Genomic DNA, 13,839 nt, shown 5'->3' on the forward strand with positions numbered 1-13,839 from the left:
TTTATACTTTGTCGCTGTCTCCCGCGTCTGCGAGGTAGCGCAAGGAAACAGACGAAAGAAATGGCCCCCCCCCCCCCATACACATGTACATACACACGTCCACACACGCAAATATACATACCTACACAGCTTTCCATGGTTTACCCCAGACGCTTCACATGCCTTGCTTCAATCCACTGACAGCACGTCAACCCCTGTATACCACATGACTCCAATTCACTCTATTTCTTGCCCTCCTTTCACCCTCCTGCATGTTCAGGCCCCGATCACACAAAATCTTTTTCACTCCATCTTTCCACCTCCAATTTGGTCTCCCTCTTCTCCTCGTTCCCTCCACCTCCGACACATATATCCTCTTGGTCAATCTCTCCTCACTCATTCTCTCCATGTGCCCAAACCATTTCAAAACACCCTCTTCTGCTCTCTCAACCACGCTCTTTTTATTTCCACACATCTCTCTTACCCTTACGTTACTTACTCGCTCAAACCACCTCACACCACACATTGTCCTCAAACATCTCATTTCCAGCACATCCATCCTCCTGCGCACATCTCTATCCATAGCCCACGCCTCGCAACCATACAGCATTGTTGGTACCACTATTCCCTCAAACATACCCATTTTTGCTTTCCGAGATAATGTTCTCGACTTCCACACATTTTTCAAGGCTCCCAAAATTTTCGCCCCCTCCCCCACCCTATGATCCACTTCCGCTTCCATGGTTCCATCCGCTGACAGATCCACTCCCAGATATCTAAAACACTTCACTTCCTCCAGTTTTTCTCCATTCAAACTCACCTCCCAATTGACTTGACCCTCAACCCTACTGTACCTAATAACCTTGCTCTTATTCACATTTACTCTCAACTTTCTTCTTCCACACACTTTACCAAACTCAGTCACCAGCTTCTGCAGTTTCTCACATGAATCAGCCACCAGCGCTGTATCATCAGCGAACAACAATTGACTCACTTCCCAAGCTCTCTCATCCCCAACAGACTTCATACTTGCCCCTCTTTCCAGGACTCTTGCATTTACCTCCTTTACAACCCCATCCATAAACAAATTAAACAACCATGGAGACATCACACACCCCTGCCGCAAACCTACATTCACTGAGAACCAATCACTTTCCTCTCTTCCTACACGTACACATGCCTTACATCCTCGATAAAAACTTTTCACTGCTTCTAACAACTTGCCTCCCACACCATATATTCTTAATACCTTCCACAGAGCATCTCTATCAACTCTATCATATGCCTTCTCCAGATCCATAAATGCTACATACAAATCCCTTTGCTTTTCTAAGTATTTCTCACATACATTCTTCAAAGCAAACACCTGATCCACACATCCTCTACCACTTCTGAAACCGCACTGCTCTTCCCCAATCTGATGCTCTGTACATGCCTTCACCCTCTCAATCAATACCCTCCCATATAATTTACCAGGAATACTCAACAAACTTATACCTCTGTAATTTGAGCACTCACTCTTATCCCCTTTGCCTTTGTACAATGGCACTATGCACGCATTCCGCCAATCCTCAGGCACCTCACCATGAGTCATACATACATTAAATAACCTTACCAACCAGTCAACAATACAGTCACCCCCTTTCTTAATAAATTCCACTGCAATACCATCCAAACCTGCTGCCTTGCCGGCTTTCATCTTCCGCAAAGCTTTTACTACCTCTTCTCTGTTTACCAAATCATTTTCCCTAACCCTCTCACTTTGCACACCACCTCGACCAAAACACCCTATATCTGCCACTCTGTCATCAGACACATTCAACAAACCTTCAAAATACTCATTCCATCTCCTTCTCACATCACCGCTACTTGTTATCACCTCCCCATTTACGCCCTTCACTGAAGTTCCCATTTGCTCCCTTGTCTTACGCACCCTATTTACCTCCTTCCAGAACATCTTTTTATTCTCCCTAAAATTTACTGATAGTCTCTCACCCCAACTCTCATTTGCCCTTTTTTTCACCTCTTGCACCTTTCTCTTGACCTCCTGTCTCTTTCTTTTATACTTCTCCCACTCAATTGCATTTTTTCCCTGCAAAAATCGTCCAAATGCCTCTCTCTTCTCTTTCACTAATACTCTTACTTCTTCATCCCACCACACACTACCCTTTCTAAACAGCCCACCTCCCACTCTTCTCATGCCACAAGCATCTTTTGCGCAATCCATCACTGATTCCCTAAATACATCCCATTCCTCCCCGACTCCCCTTACTTCCATTGTTCTCACCTTTTTCCATTCTGTACACAGTCTCTCCTGGTACTTCCCCACACAGGTCTCCTTCCCAAGCTCACTTACTCTCACCACCTTCTTCACCCCAACATTCACTCCTCTTTTCTGAAAACCCATACTAATCTTCACCTTAGCCTCCACAAGATAATGATCAGACATCCCTCCAGTTGCACCTCTCAGCACATTAACATCCAAAAGTCTCTCTTTCGCACGCCTGTCAATTAACACGTAATCCAATAACGCTCTCTGGCCATCTCTCCTACTTACATAAGTATACTTATGTATATCTCGCTTTTTAAACCAGGTATTCCCAATCATCAGTCCTTTTTCAGCACATAAATCTACAAGCTCTTCACCATTTCCATTTACAACACTGAACACCCCATGCATACCAATTATTCCCTCAACTGCCACATTACTCACCTTTGCATTCAAATCACCCATCACTATAACCCGGTCTCGTGCATCAAAACCGCTAACACACTCATTTAGCTGCTCCCAAAACACTTGCCTCTCATGATCTTTCTTCTCATGCCCAGGTGCATATGCACCAATAATCACCCACCTCTCTCCATCAACTTTCAATTTTACCCATATTAATCGAGAATTTACTTTCTTACATTCTATCACATACTCCCACAACTCCTGTTTCAGGAGTATTGCTACTCCTTCCCTTGCTCTTGTCCTCTCACTAACCCCTGACTTCACTCCCCAGACATTTCCAAACCACTCTTCCCCTTTACCCTTGAGCTTCGTTTCACTCAGAGCCAAAACATCCAGGTTCCTTTCCTCAAACATACTACCTATCTCTCCTTTTTTCACATCTTGGTTACATCCACACACATTTAGGCACCCCACTCTGAGCCTTCGAGGAGGATGATCACTCCCCGCGTGACTCCTTCTTCTGTTTCCCATTTTAGAAAGTTAATACAAGGAGGGGAGGATTTCCGGCCCCCCGCTCCCGTCCCCCCCAGTCGCTTTCCACGACACGCGAGGAATACGTGGGAAGTATTCTTTCACCCCTATCCCCAGGGATAATATACATATATATATACATATACACACACACACACACACACACACATATGCACATACACACACACACACACACATACATATATATACATATGAAAAATGTAAGAACAATTTAGAAACAAACTTTTAGCTTGAAATGAATGAAAAAAAAAATGAATGAATGTCACATAATGGTTCAACCTCTGGCTATGGAAAAGGAAATGTACAATTTATTCACACAAACGTCAATAGCAGTTCTCATCAATTTCACCACTGTGTCAGTAAGCTTCAATGTCTAAGCTACATTTTTCTCCAACTTCACTATTTTCTTGTCAAAAACACCATGCATGAAAACTATCACTCCATTAACACAACTATAAACATTTACTTCCCCTTTAAAAGTTCTGGGGAAGTCTGTCTCGATACACTGCGGCGAGGCGACGCGACGCTGACACAATCACTGTCACAATATCACTTCTGCCTCCTCAAGTCAATCTCTCAGCCACAGTGCAGGCCTTCATCGTCGAAATCGGTCTTCTTCCTCATTTGCCGAACCCGTCCTCCAGCGCGCTCTCCACCCAGCACCTCGTCCACGTCCTTCCACAACCCTTAACAGGAAATATCACAGCCACGTTGGTCCTTCGATGGCTTCGTGGCTGCTGCCACCGATACCAGTTCGTAAGTCTTCCATACGCTTCCTTTAGGATGGAATTCGTGGAACGTGAGCACGAGACGCAGGGGGCAGGATTGCTCTTGCCCTTGGAGGCAGGAAGTAGTGAATGATATTGCAGAAAAACCATGATGACAGTAAGTGTTGGTTGAAGTGTATGTTAACCAATCAGTTGGTGAGATATCAGTGGTCAAGTGTTTTGCTTTACAGTATCAGAGAATACCAGCTTTCAGTAATATTATGATTATTGGCCTTCTCAACCCTCAGCAATTGGTTGCTCTTTGCAGGTTGATGGAGGATTAGGTTGGAGCCCACCCTCGGTCATCACCTGGGTCCCTGCGCCTGTGTTGGCTGAGGATGGGATCTTATGGGAGATCTGTATCTATTATGTGCCTAACCCACGTCCAAGCAGACACCGAACCAGATGCTAGAACCACACATGTACTGCAGAGGTGAACTAAGTGACCGGTCGTATATATATATATATATATATATATATATATATATATATATATATATATATATACCTTCCACAGAGCATCTCTATCAACTCTATCATATGCCTTCTCCAGATCCATAAATGCTACATACAAATCCATTTGCTTTTCTAAGTATTTCTCACATACATTCTTCAAAGCAAACACCTGATCCACACATCCTCTACCACTTCTGAAACCACACTGCTCTTCCCCAATCTGTTGCTCTGTACATGCCTTCACCCTCTCAATCAATACCCTCTCATATAATTTCCCAGGAATACTCAACAAACTTATACCTCTGTAATTTGAGCACTCACTTTTATCCCTTTTGCCTTTGTACAATGCCACTATGCAAGCATTCCGCCAATCCTCAGGCACCTCACCATGAGTCATACATACATTAAATAACCTTACCAACCAGTCAACAATACAGTCACCCCCTTTTTTGATAAATTCCACTGCAATACCATCCAAACCCGCTGCCTTGCCGGCTTTCATCATCCGCAAAGCTTTTACTACCTCTTCTCAGTTTACCAAATCATTCTCCCCATCCAAACCCGCTGCCTTGCCGGCTTTCATCTTCCGCAAAGCTTTTACTACCTCTTCTCTGTTTACCAAATCATTCTCCCTAACCCTCTCGCTTTGCACACCACCTCGACCAAAACACCCTATATCTGCCACTCTATCATCAAACACATTCAACAAACCTTCAAAATACTCACTCCATCTCCTCACAACTCCACTACTTGTTTTCACCTCCTCATTAGCCCCCTTCACTGAAGTTCCCATTTGTTCCCTCATCTTACGCACTTTATTTAACTCCTTCCAAAACATCTTTTTATTGACCCTAAAATTTAATGATACTCTCTTAACAATTTAGATATGGGAATAACCAGCGATTAACGTAAATTTGCCGATTATACAAAAATAGGGACCGTAATTGACTCAGACGAAAATACAGTGAATTTGCAGAGGGATTTGAATAGATTATTAGAATGGGGCGGGGGGTACATTAAAGAATGAGTTCTGCATAGATAGATGTAGAACACTTAGTGCAGATAAAGACAGGAACACTAATTACAAACTGGACAATATTACTATTGGTATAACAGTGCAAATGAGATTTATGAGTACTGGTGAGCAAAGTTTCTTAAGACATGGCAACATTGTATTAAAGTGTGTAATAAGCCATGGCAACAATGTATCAAAGTGTGTAATAAGTAAATAAGATGTTAGGGTTCATTGATAGGACTGTTAGCAGTAAAACTCCTAGAATATAATTGCAATTTTATCTTGCGTTGGTTAGACCACATTTGGAATATGCAGTACAATTTTGGGCTCCATTTATGCAGTTGATATATATTGTTTAGAGAGAGTGCAAAGGCGAATGACAAAAATTATCCCTGGAATTAGAAACCTCACTTATGAGGAAAGGTTAGAAAGACTGAATTTACTCTCAATTAAGAGAAGGAGGGCTAGAGGGGATATGGTTGAGGTCTCTAAAGGGACGAAGAACATTGATAAAGTTTTTAGAATAGCACCACTGGATAGGACAAGAAATAATGGATTTGAATTGGATAAAAATAGATTCAGGTCGAATGTGGGTAAATGTTGGTTCGGGAATAGGGCAGTAGCTTTATGGAACAAGTTGCCAAATACAGTAGTGGATGCTATGTCTTCAGGTAGCTTTAAAGGAAGGTTGGATGTGTTTATGGGTTCAGGTTGTAGGTTGGACAGACTCGGGACCTGCCTAGCATGGGCCAATAGGCTTCTTGCAGTGTCCTCACCATCGGTCCACCAAAATAAGGAGTCAGGAAATTCCTGAAGAGCTCTTGGAGGATCTGTGCTTTCTGCAGCAAAGAAATTGTTTAGTCTGAAGGTAACCTTTTTGGCCTGCAGCTTCCACTGGTCGACCAAGATGAGTATCCACAGAAATTGTTGTAGTTGACATTGAAACATCAAAGCTGGAATTATAAGGCAATCATAGCAACTCAAGGATGGGTCATTTTGATAACTTTCTCTCCCTACTCGAAGCTTTGGAACTCTGTACCTTCTCATATCTTGCCCGACAACTATGACCTGGCACATTTTAAGACTAGATTTTTACCTCTCATTAACCTCTCCATATTTCAAATAAGGCCTGGTCTTGATGTGGACTTTTGTCCATAACTGGAGCCTCCAAAGTAAAAAAGAATTATAATGCAATCCCATGTTCCAAGTTAGATATAAATTGCCAGTCTGATAGTTTCCAGTGTATACTTAGCCATGTAAAGACCTCGCTGGGAGTGAAGCTGGACCTGTCCAGGTCGATGATCAATCCACCTCTTGTGACATGTTCATGACTAAAAAGCCATGTCTACTATGTTCTTCCACCGAGATAGAAATAAACACTCTCAAGCAAACTTCAAAAAACTTACCCTCTTGCCCTTTGCTGCAATGTTGGTTCACTCTTTCCTTTTCTATAGGTATTACTTTGGTTTTTGCCCCCAAGAGGTGGCTGCTTGTGTTATCCCATGCTAGCTAGGCCACGCAATAGTCGGCAAGCTGCTGCATCACATGATTACCATGTGACTGTTCGCAACTCAAGGGTGGGCCGTTTTTATGATTGTTTCTTTACCTACACCTTGAAGCTTTGGAACTCTCCACCCTCTCATGTCTTTCCCAGTAAGTATGGCCAGGCAATTTTTGAAAAGACAGGCTTTCAATTACTCCAAAATTCATTTAACACTTTTCCTTGCCTCTTCTTTATCCCTTTCAGAATCCTCTCTGTATTTCAAGTAAGGCCCAGCCTTGATGTGAACCTTTGACTGTGACTGGAACCTCCAATGTAAAGAAAAAATAATCATAAGGTAGATAAGGTACATATGTCTTCAAAAAACACTCATACACATTTTCCACCCAAGCCTGAAGTATCCAAGTGAATAATTGACTTTCTATCTGTCTATATCTCTGAATCCCATTTCCTCTGGGAACTCCAATCAAGAGATAGCCATGGCAAAAGAGTCTCTGCTTATCCCTCTCCTTACATACCTCCTTTGCATACACCATTCCACTCATTTTTCCTCTGTTTCTCTTCCTCCAGTATTCCTCCACTCTATTTGTCCATGTCAAAAATGGTCATCCACTCACACTAACCCCTTTAATTGTACTGCCATACACTTTTTTTTGTAAACTCCCAGTCTTGCATTCTTTCCACATGCCCAAACTACCTCAAAGTATTACATTTCACCCATTTCACCCATTTCCTCTGGGAACTCCAATCAAGAGATAGCCATGGCAAAAGAGTCTCTGCTTATCCCTCTCCTTACATACCTCCTTTGCATACACCATTCCACTCATTTTTCCTCTGTTTCTCTTCCTCCAGTATTCCTCCACTCTATTTGTCCATGTCAAAAATGGTCATCCACTCACACTAACCCCTTTAATTGTACTGCCATACACTTTTTTTTGTAAACTCCCAGTCTTGCATTCTTTCCACATGCCCAAACTACCTCAAAGTATTACATTTCACCCATTTCACCCATTTCCTCTGGGAACTCCAATCAAGAGATAGCCATGGCAAAAGAGTCTCTGCTTATCCCTCTCCTTACATACCTCCTTTGCATACACCATTCCACTCATTTTTCCTCTGTTTCTCTTCCTCCAGTATTCCTCCACTCTATTTGTCCATGTCAAAAATGGTCATCCACTCACACTAACCCCTTTAATTGTACTGCCATACACTTTTTTTTGTAAACTCCCAGTCTTGCATTCTTTCCACATGCCCAAACTACCTCAAAGTATTACATTTCACCCATTTCACCCATTTCCTCTGGGAACTCCAATCAAGAGATAGCCATGGCAAAAGAGTCTCTGCTTATCCCTCTCCTTACATACCTCCTTTGCATACACCATTCCACTCATTTTTCCTCTGTTTCTCTTCCTCCAGTATTCCTCCACTCTATTTGTCCATGTCAAAAATGGTCATCCACTCACACTAACCCCTTTAATTGTACTGCCATACACTTTTTTTTGTAAACTCCCAGTCTTGCATTCTTTCCACATGCCCAAACTACCTCAAAGTATTACATTTCACCCATTTACCCACTCCACACATTTCACTCCCTTCGCATTCTTTGCCATACATCCTTTCATTTCTTTCTTCATTCCATCTAGTCTCATCACATGCTCTTCTCAGATAGCTCATTTCCACAGCCTAGATTCTTAACCTCTTTGACTCATTCCATGTCCATGCTTGTGCTGCATAGGTCAGAGTTGGGAGGGCTATGCTGTCCCTTCATCCTCTCTTCACTTCCATACTATTAAGGGACCCAGTGACTCTTCTACCCTGTACTGCTCTCTCCCTTATCTCTCCTTGGACCCAGTGACTCTTCTACTCTGTACTGCTCTCTCCCTTATCCCTCCTTCCGTATCGCTACACTTTCCTCCCTTCCAGTCCTTTTCCCCCCATGTCCACAGCACAATTTAGTACATTTTCTTCTTTCACTCTTTATGGTTTTACAAAATCTATACTTTAACTCAGTTTCCTTTCAAACACCATTACTTTACTTTTACTTACATTTACCTTCAATGTCTTCTGCTTACACACTTCATAAAACATGTTTACAACCTTCTGCAACTTCTCTTTGCTCTCTGCAAACATGATGTCATCTGCAAACAGGCTAGCCACTAGCCACCATACTTCACCACCACACTGCATATCTGCACCCCTTTTCCCTAGTTTTGCTTTCATCTCTCTTATCACTCTATCCACGTATATATTAAAAAGCCGGTGATATCACACAGCCCTACCTCACACCTACATGTATCCCAAAACTTTTACTCAGCTCTCCATCTACTCTTATACACATTTTTGCTCCTCTATAGAAGGCTTTTACACCATCCTGCAGTTGTTCCCCTATACCATATATCCTTAACACATCCCACAAAGCAATCCACTCAACTCTGTTATGCACTTTTTCCATAAAAGCTGTGTACTTTCACACCAGTAAAAGTGCATCATGCATTATCATTATCTTTCACAGTGGTTTGACTTGTCAACTTAGACCAGATTTTCTACTCACACCTATTCAAAGCACATTCTCCCAGAGCATCTACTTTTAAATCATATCTCTAGCATCTTCCTCTGTGATATCTTTACCCCTGATCACTTCTCTTGCTGCATTTGTTCATTTTTTCCATGGTCTGCCTCCCCTCCTTGCTCTGTACACTTTTACTATATATCTTCTTGACCAGCCAATAATATGCCATACTTCCTACATCTGTGGAACTATATATCTATCTATCTATGTCTCTGATATCCGTTCCCTCCGGGAACTTCCATCAAGGGGTGGCCACAGCGAAAGAATCTCCACTTATCCCTGTCCTTAAATGCTTTCCTCACATACACGATTCCACGCATTCTTCCTATGCTTCTCTCCCTCCAGTATTCATCCACCCTATTTGCCCATGTCACAGGTGGTCTTCCACTCACACCAACCCCTATAATTGTACTATCATTCTTCTTGTAAACTCCCAGTCTTGCATTCTTTCCACATGCCCAAACCACCTCAAAGTATTATGTTTCACCCATTCTACCAATCACAATTCACTCCCTTTGCATTCCTTACCATACCACATCTCTCATACACCCTTTCATTTCTTTCTCATTCCATCTAGTCATGCTCTTCTCTAATAGCTCATTTCCACAGCCTGGATTCTTGTCCTCTTTTACTCATTCTATGTCCATGCTTCACCTGCATAGGTCAGGGTTGGGAAGACTGTGCTGTCCCTTAATCCTCTTTCTTCACTTCCATACTTGATACACCTCTACCCTTCTTTATTAAGGGACTCAGTGACTCTTCTACCCTGTACTGCTTTCTCCCTTATCTCTCTTCCATATCACCACACTTGCCCAAGACAGCTCCTAGATATTTAAATTTCCTCACTTCTTCCACTCTTTTTCCCCCCATATCCACAGCTTGATTTAGTACACTTTCTTCTTTCACTCTATACAGTTTTACAAAATCTATGCTTTCATTCAGTTTCCTTTCAAAAACCATTACTTTACTTTTACTTGTATTTACCTTCACTCTTTTACTTCCACACATCATAAAACATACAACCTTCTGCAACTCATCCTCACACTTTGCATACAACAGTATCATCCACAAACAGGTTTACCACTCGCCACCATACCTCACCTCCATACTCCATCTCTGCACCACTTTTCCCTAGTTTTGCTTTCAGCCCTGCTTCACACCTATTTGTATCCCAGAACCTTTTGCTTAGCTCTCTGTCCACTTGTTCACATGCATTTGCTCCTGAATAGAAGGCTTTTACACCATCCAACAGTTGTCCCCATATACCATATATCCTTAACTCATCCCACAAAACATTCCACTTGACTTTGTCATATGCTTTCTCCAGATCCATAAAAGCTGGATACAGCTTCTTACCTTTTGCTAAATACTTTTCCACAGTCATCTTTACAACAAAAATTTTGATCCACATACATCCCCTACCTTTCCTAAAATTCCCTTGCTCTTCACTTCCATCGCTTTGTCTATCAATATTCTTGCATCCACTTTTCCTGGTATACTTAACAGACATATTCCCCTATGATTGTTACATACATCCTTAGCTCCTTTTCCTTTGCATAAGGGAACAATAATAGCTTTCACCCACTCCTCAGGCACACCTTTCTGCTTCCATGCTAACTTACATATAAGATGTATCCACTCTATCACACTTTCTCCTCCATACTTCAGCATTTCAACCTCATTATTGCCCTTCTTGCCTCCCTTTTTTCTATAAGATCCTGCACTTGTATCCTCTTCCTTCCCTCCTCCATACCTATACATGTAACAACTGCTGCCTCCCCTTCTCCCACATTCATCAGTTCTTCAAAATACTCTATCCATTTTCCTTTCACTTCCTCCTTTTGATTCAGCAATTCCCCTTCCTTCTCACATCACCATTCCCACTCTTACAACCACCTCTTTCTTTTTTCATCTCCTTCTAGTATAGTTTCTTATTACTCAAAAACTTTTCATTTAATTTCTTCTAAAATCTTCATCTCCTCCAACTTTGCTTTCTTCTATCAGCTTCTTAACAACATTCCACTTACATATTTTGGATTCTTCCTTCCTATGCTGAACTTCCACTGGTACATTCATATTGAGCAATCTACCATGGGCCTTTTTCTTTTCCTCCACAGCATCTCTAATCTTTTCTGTCCTCCATGCATTGCCCTTTTTATATCTGTATCTCAATACTTTGTATCCAACTACTAATTCTACAACATTCACTAGTATTTCACTAAGCATTTTAAACACCTTATTCTCACATTACTGCATTCCTGTATTCATTGCACTTCCATCTAAGCTTTCAGTTACCTTCCTTTCACACTCCTCCCTGTATTTTTCCTGATTCATCTTCTCGTTTGCCAACACTTTTACCTCTCCATTCTTCCTTACACCATACCTCCACCTCTCCCTGATCCATATCCCCACAGGAAATGCAAAATTGTCAAAGAATCCTCTCATGACTCTGACATCCAACATAGCTTTTCTCAATCTCTCATCTACTGTCACATAGTCAATCAAAGCTTTTTGCTCTTACCTTCCATCATTCCTCATCTATGGATCATCTTGTGCTGAAAAAAGGTGTTCGCAAGGAATTGACCCCTCTCAGCACAAATATCCACGAGATAGCTTTCATTCTCATTTACTCCAGGCACTTCCTATTTACCAATTGTCTCATCAGTTTCATCACATCCCGCTTTCACATTCATATCACCCAATACGACCATCTTTCTCTCACTCTCAAAACCATTTATACAGTCTATTCAAATTTCTCCAGAAAAAGTTTCATTTCATCCTTACCTCATACAGTCTTCATATTCACAGGTGCATATACACATACCCATGCATACTTCATAATCCAAGTCTTTCCTTTCTCCCACACTATTCTTGATCCACTCCATCCATGTTCTATAATAACCTCCCATACTCTTGGTGATAGCAGAATTGCACATCCTTCCTCTTCCTCGATAATTTTCACTCATTCCTGTCCATACCACACTTCCTCCCATGCCCTCCCATAACTTGCATTCATCATTTCCATTTTCACTCCACACATCCTGCCCAGGGATATGGGTTTACCCCATCCCTAGCACATACTACAACTTTTAAACCCCTCCACAATCTCCCTCCTCTTACTCTCACCAGTTGTCCCATTCTTATTCAACGCCATCAACCTCAATCATTCGTTTCTTTTACCTCTCAGCATAACTGGAAGACTCCAATGCCACTTCTTAGCCTTTTGTGCCTCACCCTTGACAGGTCATTGACAGAGGGCAACCCCAGCACAGTGTTCCTAGAGGCAAAAAGTATTTCCCTTTTGTAATTGGGCGCATCCCCCTTTAGTTCCACCCCTAAGGGGTGTACTATCGAGGTCACCACAGGAAGGTGGGGTGAGACTTGGCTACTCCAGTAATATTAGAGTATCCACTTGAGGTGCTGAAACTCAATACTTTTCCCAATTCTGAGCTTCTTTACACTCCATAGTAGCAGCAACTCCTACCTCATTGGTTATGGGACTACTCTGAAGTAAACCAAAGACAGATTGAGCCTGCTGATTCACAGCCATATTTTATCCATACACCTTTCTAATAACCATTACACACTACATAGCCTTACCATATCTGACCGTTCCCAACAAACATGAACTTAGATTTCATATATATAAATCAGAGTTGGGAGAAATAATCCTTCATACAAGCATCTCTCACATCCTATGCTTAATTTTCATCCATTTACTGTAACTTTCAGTGCCTCTCCAATTTTTCTCCCTTGTATGACTGCTCTCAACTTTACATATCCCATAACCATTATTACAGAACTTCAACATTTCTGATTTCAACTGCAACTTCCACTTCCAGGTAAAGGCAAGGTGGTTCATTGAGAGTGGAATTGAAGCAAATAATAAAGTCAGATGAACAGACTGTATGAATTGTCACATTATTTTTGAGTAGCTCTCCCCATAAAGATGACTGAGTGGGTGATATGCTGCGATTTGGAGGCCCAGCAAAAGTGTTGAAAATGCAGTGAGAGTAAAGAGCCTTATCAGAACATTACCATTATATGTGGTGAGGTTTGTATGGAGGAGTAGCTTAAGAGACACTATATGCAGTTGAAATATTAGTCTGTAATGTCAAAATAGCAGGCAGCTGAGATGGATTTCTGAGAAGTGGTTGTGATGTTCAGACAGTCAACATTGCGTGGACTTTGTAAACGAATTATATAGTATTGTCAAAAGAGAGTTTGATAATGTCAGGATGAAGTTGAGGAAAGGTTTGGACATGTTGAGTAAATGGAAGTAAAAATTATTTTATTAAAAGGTTAAAAGGCTGTATTTTATGTAGC

General features: G+C 41.7%; 1 long non-coding RNA gene across 1 annotated transcript in view; it reads left to right on the forward strand.

Moving 5' to 3' along the window:
- LOC139759428 (uncharacterized) overlaps positions 1–13,493 on the forward strand; it is a 42,515-nt gene extending 29,022 nt beyond the window's left edge. The window contains exon 3 of the long non-coding RNA XR_011715047.1: positions 13,356–13,493. This is a non-coding gene — a long non-coding RNA (uncharacterized lncRNA). The remainder of the gene's footprint in view (positions 1–13,355) is intronic.
- Positions 13,494–13,839: the final 346 nt, after the last annotated feature.

The sequence above is a fragment of the Panulirus ornatus genome, chromosome 33 (assembly GCF_036320965.1).
Source record: "Panulirus ornatus isolate Po-2019 chromosome 33, ASM3632096v1, whole genome shotgun sequence".
NCBI lineage: Eukaryota > Metazoa > Arthropoda > Malacostraca > Decapoda > Palinuridae > Panulirus > Panulirus ornatus.